Source organism: Pan paniscus, chromosome 16, assembly GCF_029289425.2.
Source record: "Pan paniscus chromosome 16, NHGRI_mPanPan1-v2.0_pri, whole genome shotgun sequence".
Lineage (NCBI taxonomy): Eukaryota > Metazoa > Chordata > Mammalia > Primates > Hominidae > Pan > Pan paniscus.
In genome coordinates, this window is record NC_073265.2 from 39576253 (window position 1) to 39593175 (window position 16923).

The 16923-nt window shown below is 40.9% G+C and overlaps 1 protein-coding gene and 1 non-coding gene across 10 annotated transcripts in view; both read right to left on the minus strand.

Annotated features, from left to right (window-relative positions):
* Positions 1-16923, minus strand: part of GABPB1 (GA binding protein transcription factor subunit beta 1) — a 96385-nt gene that overhangs the window by 60883 nt on the left and 18579 nt on the right. For 3 of the 9 annotated variants that reach the window (XM_024925669.4, XM_008974928.6, XM_063596637.1), the window contains exon 2: positions 10115-10138. The exons of 5 other annotated variants lie outside the window; for them this stretch is intronic. The gene's annotated coding sequence lies outside the window, so the exon portion shown is untranslated. Of the gene's footprint in view, positions 1-10114; positions 10139-11540; positions 11785-16923 lie in introns of all 9 variants that reach the window. One more of the 9 variants, XM_063596636.1, reaches the window with a different exon arrangement.
* On the minus strand, positions 11168-11274 carry LOC112437383 (U6 spliceosomal RNA). Its single transcript, XR_003026002.1, has one exon. It is a non-coding gene; the product is annotated as a U6 spliceosomal RNA (small nuclear RNA).

Consider the following 16923-nt stretch of genomic DNA (forward strand, 5'->3'; position numbering starts at 1 on the left):
GTACAGCTGACCCTTTAATAACCCAGATTTGAATTGCACAGTCCACTCACACACTTTTTTAAATATATTAGAAAATGATTTTGAGGCTTGGCACGGTGGCTCACGCCTGTAATCCCAGCACTTTGGGAGGCCAAGGCAGGTGGATCACCTGAGGTCAGGAGCTCGAGACAAGTCTGGCCAATATGGCAAAAACCCATCTCTATTAAAATAATACAAAAATTAGCCAGGCATGGGGGCAAGTGCCTGTAATCCTAGCTACTCGGGAGGCTGAGGCAGGGAGAACTGCTTGAACCCAGGAGGCAGAGGTTGCAGTAAGCCAAGATCACACCACTGCACTCCAGCGTGGGCAACAGAGCGAGACTCTGTCTCAAAAAAAAAAAAAAAAAAAAAAAATTATTTTGAGATCTTTGACAATTAAAAACCTCACAAGCCTAGGTACAGTGTCTCACACCTGTAATCCCAGCACTTCAGGAAGCTGAGGCAGGCAGATTGCTTAAGCCCAGGAGCTTAAGACTCCATCTCTACAAAAAATTTAAAAAAATTTTTTTTAATTAGCCAGGTATGGTGGCACATAGCTGTGGTCCCAGCTACTCAGGAGGCTGAAGAAGGAGGATCACTTGAGCCCAGGAGGTCAAAGTTGCAGTGAGCCATGTTCATGCCACTGCACTCCATCCTGGGCAACAGAACAAGACACTGTCTCAAAAGCAAAACTCACAAACTGCATACTTAAAAACTTAAGAAAAAGTTAGGTATGTCAAGAATGCATAAAATATATATCGATATTGGTCTATTTTATGGTTTACTACCATTAAATATACACAAATCTATTATAAGAAGTTAAATGTAGCCAGGCATGGTGGTACATGACTGAGAGGATGAGGCAGGGGGATCTCTTAAGCTCAGGAGCTTCAGGCCAGCCAGGCAGGGTGGTGTGTGCCTGTAGTCCCAGCTACTCAGGAAGCTGAAATGGGAGGATCACTTGAGCCCAAGAGGTTGAGGCTGCAGTGGGCCATGATCGCACCACTGCACTCCAGCCTGGACAAAAGAGTGAGACCTTGCCTCAAAAAGAAAAAATTACATATATATATATATATGAAGAGGTCAGAGCCCATCCAAAACTCTAGCCCAGCCCAATCCAGCATTTCTCAATTTGTGTTTCCCAAAGCTCCAGACTTCAGTAGCAAGAAGGACAGTGGCTAAAGAGGTAAGCACACATTGGAGGTGACAGAACAGCAAGTTTCAGACCCTTTTCACTCTCACATAAACAAGACCACCTCCAACTGTTATGAGATTCTGTAATATTATTTGTAATTTTTAAAGCATTTTTTGAAAGACTAAGCCGGCAATAAAAGAATCTTAAAAAGTAAACTTTTACTAGTAAACTCTCTTCTCTTCAGACATAAATGGTTAAAAGTTTTGAATCTCAAGCAAAAAGTACTGGCTGAGTGCAGTGGTTCACGCCTGTAGTAATCCCAGCACTTTGGGAGGCTGAGGCAAGCAGATCACTTGAGCTCAGGAGTTCAAGACCAGCCTGGACAACATGAAGAAACTTCATCTCCACCAAAAAATACAAAAAATTAGCCAGGTGTGGTGGTGCGATCATGTGGTCCCAGCTACTTGGGAGGCTGAAGTGAGAGGATCACCAGAGCCCAAGAAGTAGAGGCCTGCAGTGAGCTGAGATTGCCCCACTGCACTCCAGCCTGGGTGTCAGAGACAGACCCCGTCTCAACTAAAAAAGAAAAAAAAAGAATTACTTAGTTCTTTTTCATTACTGTTCCATACCCAAATCCTTACTAACTTAAATCCAGAAAAAAACTACTACGTTTATTTGCAAGTATGTGCTTTATCTGTGCTCCTCTTTTACTTAATTTTAGACTCTGGCCAAATAAAACTCAGGTAAAAGTAGTATGGATAAATGAGAACCTCAAAAATCAGATCCTGAAATATAATTCATTCAAAAAAAATTTAAACTCTAAATTATATAGCAAAAGCTTAGTTTTTTTGGTTTTTGTGTTTTGAGACAGAGTCTCACTCTGTGGCCCAGGATGTAATGTAGTGGTGAGATCTTGGCTCACTGCAACCTCTGCCTCCCAGGTTCAAGTGATTCTCCTGCCTCAGCCTTCCGAGTAGCTGGGATTACAGGCATGTGCCACCACACCCAGCTAATTTTTGTATTTTTAGTACAGACGGGGTTTCACCATGTTGGTCAGGCTGGTCTCGAACTCCTGACCTCAGGTGATCCACCCACCTCGACCTCCCAAAGTGCTGGGATTACAGGCGTGAGCCACCGCACCCGGCCAAGAGCTTGTTTTAAGTAGCACCCAACATGTTATGACTCCTTGTCTCCATTAGGTTAAACTTCTTTGTCTTATATACAGTTACTCCCAAACATACTACATAAAAAAATATTTCTGTGCTGTTATAAACTTCCCTAAACTTCAAAGAGATTTGTTTTTGTTTCAGAGCTCTGTCTCCCAGGCTGGAGTGTAGTGGTGCAATGTCAGCTCACTGCAACCTACACCTCCTGGGCTCAAGAGATCCTCCCACCTCAGCCTCCTGAGTAGCTGGGGCTACAGGCAAACACCACCATGCCCAACTAATTTTTCTATTTTTTGCAGAGACGGGGCTTCACCATGTTACACAGGCTGGTCTTGAACTCCTGGGCTTCAGTGATCCACCCGGGCCTTGAAAAGTGCCGGGATTACAGGCGTGAGCCACCACACCCGGCCTAAACCTCCGTTTTAAATATTACAGTATAAGCTATCTACCATGATCACTTCCTTATTCAAATCTATTTTTGTTTCTTTGAATTTCAGACCTCAAAAGATGTCATTAAATTGGAACCATAGGCCAAACACAGTGGCTCATGTCTCACTTTGGGAGGCCAAGGCGGGCAGATCACCTGAGGTCTGGAGTTCAAGACCAGCCTAGCCAACATAGTGAAACCCCATCTCTGCTAAAAACACAAAAATTAACCAGCAGCTGGGTGTGGTGGTTCCCACCTGTAATCCCAGCACTTTGGGAGGCCAAGACGGGCAGATCACTCAGGTGACCCTGACCTCAGGGTCAGGAGTTCGAAACCAGTCTGGTCAACATGGTGAAACCCTGTCTGTACTAAAAATACAAAACTAGCCAGGCATGGTGGTGCGTGCCTGTAGTCCCAGTTACTCAGGAGGCTGAGGTGGGAGCACTGCTTGAGCCTGGTAGGCAGAGGTTGCAGTGAGCCAAGATCGCACTGCTGCACTCCAGTCTGGGCAACAAAGTGAGACTCCATCTCAAAAAACAAAAAAACAAATAAATAAATAACCAGTAATTAACCAGGTATGGTGGAAGGCACCTGTAATCCCAGCTATCTGGTAGGCTGAGGCGGGAGAATCACTTGAACCTGGGAGGCAGAGGTTGCAGTGAGTTAAGACTGTGCCACTGCACTCCAGCCTGGACAACAGAGTAAGACTCCACCTTGGGAAAAAAAAAAAACTTCTTGAAACCATGTTAATAAATTAAATTCTTACTTTCCACCTAAGCTATATATTTATCAGATATACATTCTCTATTTCTCTATCTACATTCTATCTGTGCTTATCAGTGTCCCTATTATGACTATAAAATTAGTCATAATTTTCTAAAAATTAACTCAGAATATAAATGTCTACAGATAAAAAATATTTATTGGTGACTACTTAATATTCATGTTTAAGATAAGCTCGAAAGTTCCATATCTAAAGTAGATAAATTATACCCATACACACTAAACTAAGAAGTAGTAAGGATTTGTCAGTTAGCATGTCCAGAACTTCCCAGGCACATGACAAAACCTAATCTTCCTTCTGCATTACCTGATAATATTATCACCCTCTTTACTTCCCAATTTAGAAATCTGGGAGTTATCTTCCACTCTTCCCTCTCCCTCATCTTCTATACACAGCTGGTCTCAATGTTTGTGTCCCCACAAAATTAACATGTTGAAATCCTAACCCCAAGGTGATGGTATTAGTAGATGGGGACTTTGAGTGATGATTAGGTCATGAGGGCAAACCTTATCATTCCATTCATAATTTCATGGATGGAATTATTGCCAGATAACTGCTTTGTCCCTTCACCATATGAGGGCACAGCAAGGTGGCTCCATCTATAAAGCAGGAAATGGGCCCTCACCAGCCATGGAATCTGCCACCACCTTGATCTTGAACTTCCCAGCCTCCAGAACTCTGAGAAATAAATTTCTATTGTTTATAAGTCACTAGTTTATATTTTGTTATAGTACCCCAAATGGACTAAGACAGTTGGTCAAGTTCTATGAAGTCTTCTTCACATATTTTTCCTTTTTCAATAGGCAATACTTTCATATAGCTCAAAAGCCCAAACACAGAAATGTATGCATTGAAAATCCTCAATGGAAGTATTTACACTGCTCACTGCTCCTCCTCGGCCCACCCCGGACCCACAACCCCAACAAGTTATTACCTTTACTAGTTTCATGAGTATCCTTCCAGTATTTCTATAATCACCCAAAAAAAAAAAAAAACATTACCACATAATACTGTTCCCCACTTGCTTTTCTTGCTTAACACATGAGATCTTTTCCTATTAGTTCACAGAAAGAACTTCCTCGTTTTTTTATACAGCTGCATGGTATGCTATTATTGTGTTTTAATACGCATTTCTCAAACTCCTAATGAGACCATGCATCTTTATCAAATGTTTATTGGCCACTATGTTTCCTCTTCCGAAACTGCCTATTCATATTCTTTACCTATTTTACCATTTCATTCTCTTTGTAGGAGTGCAATATGTATATTTCTGGTTTATTACATATGTTGCATACTCCTCTCAGTCTGTTTTAAATTTGTATATATTTTTTTCTTTAAAATTTGTATATTTTAAATGTTAGTGTTGTCATAAAGTCTTAAATTGTGGTTTGGCCAAATTTATCAAAATATCTTTCCAAAATGAATATAGATATAATTATGCATTTCAATCACCTACAGAATACAGTGGCACTGACCATATGTATATTTAACTTGAAAATGATTTAGGCCAGGCACGGTGGCTCACACCTGTAATCCCAGCACTTTGGGAGGCCAAGGCAGGTGGATCACCTGAGGTCGGAGTTCGAGACCAGCCTGACCAACATGGAGAAACCCCGTCTCTACTAAAAATACAAAATTAGCCAGGCATGGTGGTGCATGCCTGTAATTCCAGCTACCCCGGGAGGCTGAGGCAGGAGAATCACTTGAACCTGGGAGGTTAAGGTTGCAGTGAGCCGAGATCGCGCCATTGCACTCCAGCCTGGGCAACAAGAGTGAAACCCCATCTCAAAAAAAAAAAGAAAATGATTTAAACAGTTGGCTACTCACCATTCTACTTAATAAACATAAGTCCCAGCATGAGCCTGAAATATGAATCTATTTCCTCAGTAGGTCTCAGTTCTCAAATGCATCTTATGGAATGAACTTCTCATCGCAATGGATAAGTTAACGTTTTATAAGATTTTATTTTGTACAACATAGCCCACAAATGTAAACCGTCTTCCTCTAGGGCACAATTGAGGAAACAGTGATATATTTCATCACTAGAGGAAAAACTGACTGTTTTGGAATTATTGAGAGATGGTACCTTACTTCCCATATGGCAACTTCCTACAAGTTAATTCTGACTATACAGTATTTTCCCCTAATATGCATAATCATTAAATAAGTGGTAACTCCAACGCGTCTCAGACCTTTAAGGATGTGACCTGTGCCTCATTGCAGCCTCATCACTCACCACTTCCCCCTTGGATTTATATTTTAATACAGGGTTATCTACAATACCCTCATGTGCTATTCTGTCTCATGATTCTACTCCTTTATATGTTATCCTGCCTAAGACGTCTTCCCCTCCCGAACTTACCTAAGTAGTCCTATTCTCCCTCCAAACGCAGTTCAGACATTACCTCCTCCGATAAGTTTCCCTTGACCTCAGCAAAATGAATTAATCACTTCTTTATTCTCTCATTGTGGCCTTAACACACTTCCATTATTAGATAGATTCCATCACATTACAAATGATTTATTTATAAGCTTTTCTCTCCCATAGGCCTTAGGAATTCAGACAAGGATTGATCTTTTTTTTTTTTTAACCCTTATAGGAGTAAAGGCTAATGGTTTATCTTATTCTTATGTGTATTTTAGTATCTAGCAGCTTCTAATATACCACTCAACAGATGTTTGCTAAATTAAACAAGTCCTTTCTATTCAGCATTATTATAAACACTGTAAACCTACACACAAAGATTAAAGGCAAGATCTTTAACCAAAAATATTTCACAAACTGAAAAAATGTGTAGATTATAACAAAAGTAGTTTGTAGTTCAGTGTTTTGTTTAAGTGGGTATAGACACCATAGATCAGTGCTCTTCAAACTGTTGGTCATGACCTATTAACAGACTGTGAAATCACTTTAGTAGGTTAAAGCCAATGTTTTTGAAAATATCAGCATATATCAAATGTAGTTATCACACATGCACATAGTAACATATATAGATAATTACCATGTAAGATATATTTTTTATTGGGAGTCAGAATAAACAATCATCTGAGAGCTACTTCTATAGTTGTTAGGTTTCAAGGTTTATATTAACAAGTTGTAGTAGTCAAAGAAGGCCTCTTCAATGAAGGACTTAACATTTGTTTTTGTTTGTTTGTTTGTTTGTTTTGAGATGGAGTCTCGCTCTGTCGCCCAGGCTGGAGTGCAGTGGCACAATCTTGGCTCACTGCAAGCTCCGCCTCCCGGGTTCACGCCATTCTCCTGCCTCAGCGTCCCAAGTAGCTGGGACTACAGGCGCCCACCACCACACCCGGCTAATTTTTTGTATTTTTAGTAGAGACGGGGTTTCACCATGTTAGCCAGGATGGTCTCGATCTCCTGACCTCGTGATCCACCCGCCTCGGCCTCCCAAAGTGCTGGGATTACAGGCGTGAGCCACCGCGCCCCGCAGGACTTAACATTTGAAGCATAATCTGTCTCCCCATCATCTCTTCTCAGCTCATCTATCAATCTCCCCATCATCTCTTCTCAGCTCATCTATCATTCTCCCCCTTAGTCACTGTGCTCTAGCCACAAAAGTCAGCAATTCTTTGAACAAGGCAAATGTGTTCACACTTTAGGGTCTAGCACAAGTTGGTTCTGCTGTCTAGAACTCTTCACTTAGATACTGTATGGCTTGCTCCTGCACTCTAGGACACCCAGGGAGCAGCTTTCCCAGACCACCTAAGATAGCAACCACATCCCACCAATCTATCCCCTCACCTCTTTTTTTTTTAGATGGAGTCTCGCTCTGTCACCAGGCTGGAGGTGCAGTGGCACCATCTCGGCTCACTGCAGCCTCCACCTCCCAGGTTCAAGCGATTCTCCTGCCTCAGCCTCCCGAGTGGCTGGGACTACAGGCACACACCACCACGCCTAGCTAGTTTTTGTATTTTTAGTAGAGATGAGGTTTCACCACGTTGGCCAGGATGGTCTTGATCTCCTGACCTCATGATCTGCCGGCCTCGGCCTCCCAAAGTGCTGGGATTACAGGTGTGAGCCACCACACCTGGCCAATCAAATGTAATTACCACACATGCACATAGTAACATATATAATTACCATGTAAGATATATTTTTTATTGGAAGTCAGAATAAACAATCATCTTTTATTACCTACTTTTATTCCTTTTCATTTTACTCATTACCACCTAACATCACATATTTGTTTACTATGTGTCCCTCCCCACAAACGTCAGCTCCAAGAAAACGGGACTTTGTCTTCTCTTTTGTTCATTACTATAACATCAGAGATTAGAACAGTGCCGGCCGCAGGGCAAACATCCCTGAGTAGGCTCTGACAGGCAAGGAAAGGAAGAATGCATGGAGTTGTGCTTAAGCAAGGTATATTACAGAGTAAACACCAGCTTGATAATGTTAAACAGTAAGGAATAAGGCTGAAGAAGAATATAAAAAGGTTTGAAAGTCAGAAAGTAGAATTTGGACTTTATCTTGTAAACAACTGGGAGTCATTCAAATTTTTGAGCAAATGGTGACCCTTTCAAACATTTATTCAGCAAGGTTCAATTCACTTTGTTTGACAGAATAGACAGTGCAAAGGTCAATAGCACATGTTCTCTCCTCAGGCTTATATGTTTAGCAATGGGTTCAAAATATTTTCAGGAAAATCATTCTGGCAGCCATATGCAAAAAGGATGCAAGGAAGGAAAATCTAAAGTTTAAAGGAAGCAAATAATAGGCAATGCAGAATTCCAAGACAAACTGAGAGCCAATAAAGGGTAAAAAACTGTGCTCACGCCTGTAACGCCTGCACTTTGGGAGGCCGAGGAGGGCGGCACCTGAGGTTGGGAGTTTGAGACCAGCCTGACCAACATGGAGAAATCCCATCTCTACTAAAAATACAAAATTAGCTAGGCATGGTGGTGCACGCCTGAAATCCCAGCTACTCAGGAGGCTGAGGCAGGACAATCGCTTGAACCTAGGAGGCAGAGGTTGCAGTGAGCCAAGATTGCGCCATTGCACTCCAGCTTGGGCAACAAGAATGAAACTCCGTCTCAAAAAAACAAAAAATAATAAATAAATAAAGCAAAAGTATGCATCGCAAACTACTTCAAGATTTAAGTATGATAAAATTAAAAGAAATGGTGAAAGCAGGTGGGAGGCTGAATAATAATAAATCTAAAAGTGATGGAAATTCCTTAAGCGTTCCAACAGAAATATCCAGTAAACTACTGGAGCAACAAACATGGATGGGACACACATTTGGGAGTCATCAGCATATAAAACATCTAAGAGGGGAATAATCAAGTACTGATGAGACTAACAGTGCTAAGAGGCTCATGAAACAACAAAGAAAACAGAATAGTCAGAAGGGAAAACCAGGATGGCAAACTAACACAAACGGCAAGGAGAGAACATTAAAAAGCCTCAGTGGAAATAGTAACACATATATACTAGCTGAAAAGAGTCAGGATGAAGCCAATATTATTGACAAAAAAGATGTCCACTGAAGCGACAATCTGAATTATGCTATTCCAAAACTGCGTAAGTTAGGAAAGTAGTAGTAAAAGAACTCAGGAGTTGACTAGCCTGGCCAACACAGTGAGACCTTGTCTCTACCAGGAAAATACAAAAATTAGCCAGGCATGGTGACACATGCGTGTAGTCCCAGCTACTCGGGAAACTGAGGTAGGAGGATCACCTGAGCCTGGGGAGGTCAAGGCTGCAGTGAGCTGCAATTGTACTCCAGCCTGGGCAACACAGTGAGACCCTGTCTTCGAAAAAAAAGTAAAAACTCACGGCAGCAATTGTAATTCAATTCTTAAAATTTTTGAAATGAAGAGAAATGCAGCAAATAGCTAGAAAGAACAGTAGCAGCAGTTCATCAAAATTGATTTTTTTTCCTCCCAAAGTACAGATGTCTGTACATTTTTTTTTGTTTTTTTTGAGATGGAGTCTCGCTCTGTCGCCTAGTCTGGAGTGCAGTGGTGCGATCTCTGCTCACTGCAAGCTCCGCCTCCCGGGTACACGCCATTCTCCTGCCTCAGCCTCCCGAGTAGCTGGGACTACAGGTGCTGGCCACCACGCCCAGCTAATTTTTTTTATTTTTAGTAGAGACGGGGTTTCACTGTGTTAGCCAGGATCTTCTCGATCTCCTGACCTCGTGATCCACCCGCCTAGGCCTCCCAAAGTGCTGGGTTTACAGGCATGAGCCACCACGCCCGGTGAGAAGTCTGTACATATTTTAAGGTAGGGAAGAAAAAACATTGCAAATAACAATCAAAGTGACCAGAGAGGTAAAGTTAACTGTGGCAGCAGGATTCTTCTTCCGTTCAATTTACAAAATAAGATGAAAGAACAGTGATTTGTCATGGTTACAATGAAAAAAAAGTGCAAGCTTGTACCCTGTATTCCTTTTTCACTTATATAGAAGTAAATGGCATCTATTAAGAGTTAAAGAGGAAGAAGGAATATGAGACAACAGAAAAATGCAATTAATAAGATGATTGCCAAGATGTAGGAGGGGCCTATTTGGAATTGTTCAGCGTACATTTATAGTGGCCAAGAAATCTTCATAATTACTCACCTTCCTCCACAAATATGCTGTGACCTGTGAGGGAAAACAGAAGAAATCGATGGTGGAAAAATCTGACAACAGGAGTCCAGTAAAATATAAAATAAGTGATTGATGTCAAAGTGCAGACTGTATCTAGTGCATACAGGAGTTAAGCTAAACGTCTCAGACTGTTTGGGTTGCTGTAACAAAATACCATGAACTGGGTAGCTTACAAACAACAGAAAGTGATTTTTTTTTTTTTTTTTGTAGAGATGGGAGTCTCACTATGGTGCCAAGGCTGGTAGTGAACCACCTCACCCAGCCCAGGAGGCTGAGAAGTCCAAAATAAGGCACTGGCAGATTCAGTATCTGGTAAGGGCCAGCTTCTAGACATCTGTCTTTTTGCTGTAACCTCATGTGGAAGAAAGAGCTAACAAGCTGTCTGGAGTCTTTTTTTTTTTTTTTTTGAGACAGAGTCTCACTCTGTCACCCAGGCTGGAGTGCAGTGGCGCCATCTTGGCTCACTGCAACCTCCGCCCCCCCAGGTTCAAGCGATTCTCCTGCCTCCACCTACTGAGTAGCTGGGATTACAGGCACCTGCCACTGTGCCCGGCTAATTTTTGTATTTTTAGTAGAGATGGGGTTTCACCATCTTGGCCAAACTGGTCTTGTACTCCTGACCTCCTGATCCACCCACCTCAGCCTCCCAAAGTGCTGGGATTACAAGCATGACCCACTGCACCCGGTCTGGAGTCTCTTTTTTAAGAGCACTAATCCCACTCCTGAGGGCTCTACCCACCTGAGCTAATCACCTCCCAAAGGCCCCATCTCCTAATGCCATCATCTTGGAGGTTAAGATTTCAACATGAATTATGGGGAGACACAAGCTTTTAGACCATAGCACTTAGGGCGAGAAACTGAGGGTCACTATGAATGGAACAAGTAAAGGAACACAGGAAGAATAATCACATTGGCAAAGATCACAGAGTTCACACAAGTCATTTAGGGCACAAAGGAAATTTTTTAGATCATTCACTTATACACCATACAAATTTTTTTTATTTTTTATTATTAAAAAGAATAATAAATATGGAACACATCATAAATTTATGTGTCATCCTTGTGCAGGGACCATGCAAATCTTCTCTGCATCGTTCCAATTTTAGTATATGTGCTGCTGAAGCAAGCACTATACTACTAATTATTTTTTCCTCTGTTTGGATACATGGGAAGTGCTGTGGAAATAAAGGATTCCAGGAGTCAGAAGGGGCTATACATCCAAAACCGTTATCATAATAAGAAGAATTGACCTAATTCCAAAGTTCAGTACTGTAATTTTACAACCACCTCAGTCTCTACATGCACAGAATGGGTGCATTAAAGACAGGTATCACAGTGTCATCTACCCACCTCCTTTAAAGAATCACTACTATAGGCTGGGCGCAGTGGCTTATACCTGTAATCTCAGCACTTTGGGAGGCCAAGGCGGGCAGATCACTTGAAGTCAGAAGTTGGAGACCAGCCTAGCCAACATGGCTAAACCCCGTCTCTACTAAATACACAAAAATTAGCTGGGCATGGTGGCGGGCACCTGTAACTGCAGCTACTTGGGAGAATCACTTGAACCCGGGAGGCAGAGGTTACAGTGAGCCTAGATCACACCACTGCACTCCAGCCTGGGTGACAGAGTGAAACTCCATCTGAAAAAAAAAAAAAAAAAAAAGAATCACTACTATAGTAAACCACCATAGTAAAAGTATCTTATCCCTCAAGTGTAATGAGACATAAACAAGCTAATTGGGTTATAGGAATGCTCAAGCCTCTTTCAGAAAAAGATTCTACATTATGTAATATAATCACAGCATTAGTGGGTTTAAGATATTCTTAAAAATAGAATCACAGTCAGGACCAACAGGAGTAGTTTTTTAAAGTTTCTTTTCTTTTTTTTTTTTTTTTTTGGAGACAGAATCTTGCTCTGTCACCCAGGCTGCAGTACAGTGGCACAATCTCTGCTCACTACAACCTCCGCCTCCCAGACTAAAGGAATACTCCCACCTCGGCCTCCCGAGTAGCCGAGACACAAGCACACACCACGTCTGGCTAATTTTTGTATTTTTAGTAGGGACGGCGTTTCACCATGTTGGCCAGGCTGGTCTTGAATTCTTGACCTCAAGTGATCCGCCCGCCTCGGCCTCCCAAAGTGCTGGGATTACAGGCATGAGACACTGAGCCCGGCCATTTTTTTTTTTTTAAACTTTGAAACTTTTTGGCTGGGCACAGTGGCTCACACCTGTAATTGCTGCACTTTGGGAGGCCGAGGCAGGCAGATCACAAGGTCAAGAGATCAAGACCATCCTGACCAACATGGCGAAACCATGTTTCTACTAAAAATGCAAAAATTAGCTGGGCGTCGTGGCGCGCACCTGTAGTCCCAGCTACTCGGGAGGCTGAGGCAGGAGAATCGCTTGAACCCAGGAGGCGCAGATTGCACTGAGCTAAGATCGTGCCACTGCATTCCAGCTTGGCGACACAGTGAGACTCCATCTCAAAAAAAAATTTTTTTTTAATCATAGTATCAGTATGCTGAGTATTTTTTAAATCAAAGGAGATGGAGGTGGACATTTTCCATTATTTCATTTTAATTGACTTTAATTTACCATGCACTATAAAACTATAAAATACCATGAAAAGATGTTTTAATATTATAAAATAGGACTCAAAATTAATATTTTATAGGTTCCTTATCTTCAATTCCAAAAATCCAAAAAACTTCTGAAACCCAAAATAACTCATCTTGTGGTAAACCTTACCCAAACTGATATGAAGCTATTTACAGTCTTTATCCTATTTAGTGCGAACATTCATACATTTTGTTGCAGAAACAGTAACACTTTTGAAGGGGGATATTGCACTGGACTCCATTGGAAGGCTACACATTACTACCTTGCCCATATAAAAAAAAATTCCTAATTCCATAACCTATTAGACCCTAAGAGTTTGAATGGTGTGGACTGTGATCCTATAATTGCTAACATTTATTGAGCTATTAACTGTTATGTTTCAGGTACTGTTCTGTTCACTTTATATGAAATAACATTTAATCTTTCCAATCATCATGAGCTAAGTATTACAATAATCCACATTTTACAAAGAAGGAAACTGAGCCACGGAGAGATTAAGTAAACTGCCTAAAATCACACAGCTAGAGTATGACTAACTGGGATGACACTGGGATGAATATTTAAAATATTACACATAAGAGTAACAACACACAACAAACTAATTGATTATGGTAGGGTGGTAGGAGTGATATGTTTCTCTACTCAATTGATATTACTTCTAGAATAAGGAATCAAACAAAAAATTACAAAACACTGCATGCATTTACAAATTCTCATGTACAATTTCTACAAACTTGCTTAAAATGCAGAGTATAAAACCCAAATTTCTCAGCTTATGCTAACACATTTAATTTTTTATTGAAAAGTTACATCTTAATATCTTAATTACAACATGATAATTTATATTCATTGTAGAAGTTAGAAAATTTGGATAAGCAAAAAGAAAACAATCACCTGTAAAACTACACTCAGAAATAACCATTTAACAATTTGGCACATATCCTTCCAGACATCAATATATTTTTGGGTTTTTTTACCAGAATGGAATCATGTTTTTAAATTTATTTTTTCTCACTTACATATACCAAGACATCCTTTCATGTCTTTATATTATTCTATCATCATTTTCATGGCTGAGAAGGCAGTACCCCACTGTAGGGATGGACCCTAACAATCACTGTGAAACATTTAGGTTGTTTACAATTTTACCATATAATGATCAATAGTACTGGCTCTAGAGTCACACTGGTTGGATTCAAGTCCTGGCCCTAACACTTAACTAACTCAGGTACCTTGAGCAAGCAACCTCATTTCTCTATGCCTGTTTTTTCTTCTGAAAAGCAGAAATAGTATTACCCACTTCATATGATTACCGTGGGGCTTAAAGGCATTAATACACAGCTTTTATAATCAACAATACTGCATCTAGTATGCTCACAATTAAATATTCACACACATCTTTACTACATCAAAAAAAAAATTCTTTAAAGGGAATTTCCATGTCAGAAGGTATGCCAATTTTTAAAGCTGCTGAATCTACCAAATTACAGTGTGGTTTAAAGCCCTTCATTAAATAGCCTTCTCACTTAATACTCATTTCTCTTTATCCAGGAAGGCAAAAACTATTATCAAGTTAACCAGCTTGTTTCACTCAATTAGCTTTTTGTTCTTCCACCTGTAAACCTCGGCATATTTAATAAAACCTCAAAGTTTATAGGTAACTTGAAGACACCTAGCTCAAATTCTCCTTCAGTACAATTCCTCTACTCTAGAATCCCCAACTTGTCAGTGAACAGGAACAGCCTACCACCCAAAACAACTCATTCTATTTTCACAATTTTGAGGAAATTTATCTTGAAAGAGAATTGAAATCTGCTTCTTTTAAACTTCCACCCACTGACCCTAGTTCCTTCTGGTCAAGTCAAATCTGATCCTTCTGCATGACAGAACTCCAAATCCTTAAAAGTGGCTGTTACTTCTTAAAAGAAGCTCCTCTTCTTTAGGTCAAACATCCCATTTTTTCAACTTTTTCTCGTTTCCATTTCTCTCATGATCAAGGTCCTCGTTTATGCTCTACAGATAAGTGATTTTGACACTTAGGTGTCTACCACCTTGGAAATGAGAAAAATTAAGGTCCGTTCCTACCCTACTTAAGTTTGGGCCTCTGTGTGGTTTTTTATTAGCTCTCCAGATGATTCTGATAAAGTCTGAGAATGAATACAAGGTCTCACTTATGACAGTATGCTACCCAAAAAGCCAACACAATACCCCAAATATAACTAGTACACAGTAAAGTGGGGCTAACACCTTGCTCTGTCAATAAGCTGTTCTACCAACTTCAGAATTATTCACAGATGGGTGTGTTGGCTGACGCCTGTAATCCCAACACTTGGGAGGCCAAGGTGGGAGGATCACTTGAGTCCAGAAGTTTGAGACCAGCCTGGGCAACATAGTGAGATCTCGTCTCTACAAAAAATTAAAAAATTAGCCAGACATGTTGGCAGGTACCTGTAGTCCCAACTACTCAGAAGGCTGAGGCAGAGGCAGGATCGCTCGAGCCTGAAAGGTGGAGCTTGCAGTGAAGTATAATCGCACCACTGCACTAAGCCTGGGTAACAGAGAAAGCAAGACCCTGTCAAAGAAAGAAGAGGTGCAAAGGGGAAAACAGGGAGGGAAGGAGAAAGAGGGAGAGGGACAGAGGGAGAAGGAGAGAGGAAAGAGGGAGGGAGGGAGGGAGGGAGGGAGGCAGACAGAAAGGTGCACTAGCCCACCAACAACTGAACTGACAGCTGATTGCACCAAAGCATCTTCTCTGTATAGAGCACTGTGATGTCAACACTGAGAAAAAACACAGGCCCTAATACTGATCTCATCTAGTGCTAGATTTACCTTCTAGAAAGCATGATGGAACAAACATCTTCAGAAAACTATAATACTAATTGTAGCTATCCCAATGTAGGCACATCAGAGCTATAGAAACATTGTGATTACTAGCTGGAAACCATACTAGTTGTTGGGGAGGAGAGGGGAGCAGAGGGATGACACTAAGGAAACTAAGTTGCTCTCAACTTCAAGATTTTGTGTGGGTTTGTTTTTCAACGTTTGCAAAGTCAGAAGAGATGGAGGCCATCAGTGAGTTTATCTGAACTCAGGCTACTTGCAAACAGAGACTGGGTAACTGCCTCGTGCACCCTCAAAAATAAATTCATGATGCAAAACTTCATGTAATTTCTGAATTTCTGAATTCCTCATGATGTGCACTTTACCTGTTACCTGTTAATATTTCTGGTACTGAGGGGCAAAAGAAAAAAGTAAAAAAAAAATTCATGGTACAGGAGATGTGGTCCATTACAATGACACAATGTTAGGGGAAAAACACACTAAAACCAAGCATACTTTTTTTTTTTTTTGAGACAGAGTTTCGCTCTTGTTGCCCAAGCTGGAATGCAATGGCGCTATCTTGGCTTATTGCAACCTTTGCCTCTCTGGCTCAAGCGATTCTCCTGCCTCAGCCTCCCGAGTAGCTGGGATTACAGGCGCGCACCACCACGCCCAGCTAATGTTTTGTATTTTTAGTAGAAATGGGGTTTCACCGCGTTAGCCAGGCTGGTCTCAAACTCTTGACCTCAGGTGATCGGCCCGCCTCCGCCTCCCCAAGTGCTGGGACTGCAGGCGTGAGCCACTGTGCCTGGCCAAGCCAAGTGAACTTAACCAAGATCCAATCTATTTTCGTTTGAACAGCAAACATTAAAAGTACACCTGGTATTTTCTAACAATTACACGAAGAATGACCAGATGCTTCCTGTTGATGGAACAGTAGAGAACTATAGACTGACAGATTCAGACTACAGTTCACAGAAACAACTGGAAACAAACTTAGCTTCCTTTCAAAGCCATTAAAATACGGCCTTAAATTTTTATGCATTCATCAATTAAGTATAATTGTCTCCCAATAAGTATAATTGTCTCCCAACCTAGAAAACCCAGAATGATTCAGAGAGACAAAGAACTCTAAGGATATGTCTCTGCAAACTGTTCGTTTCACCAAAGGATTCACTGCAGAATTAATTTTCTGTAAAATCTGTACCTCCTATAATTTTCAACATGTTCTATCTTTAAAGATAACATTTACACAAGTGTTGATAGCATATGTGGAATTCACGTGTTACTTGTGTAAATCATTATAAATATGTAATAGAATTAAATGTTTTAATCACT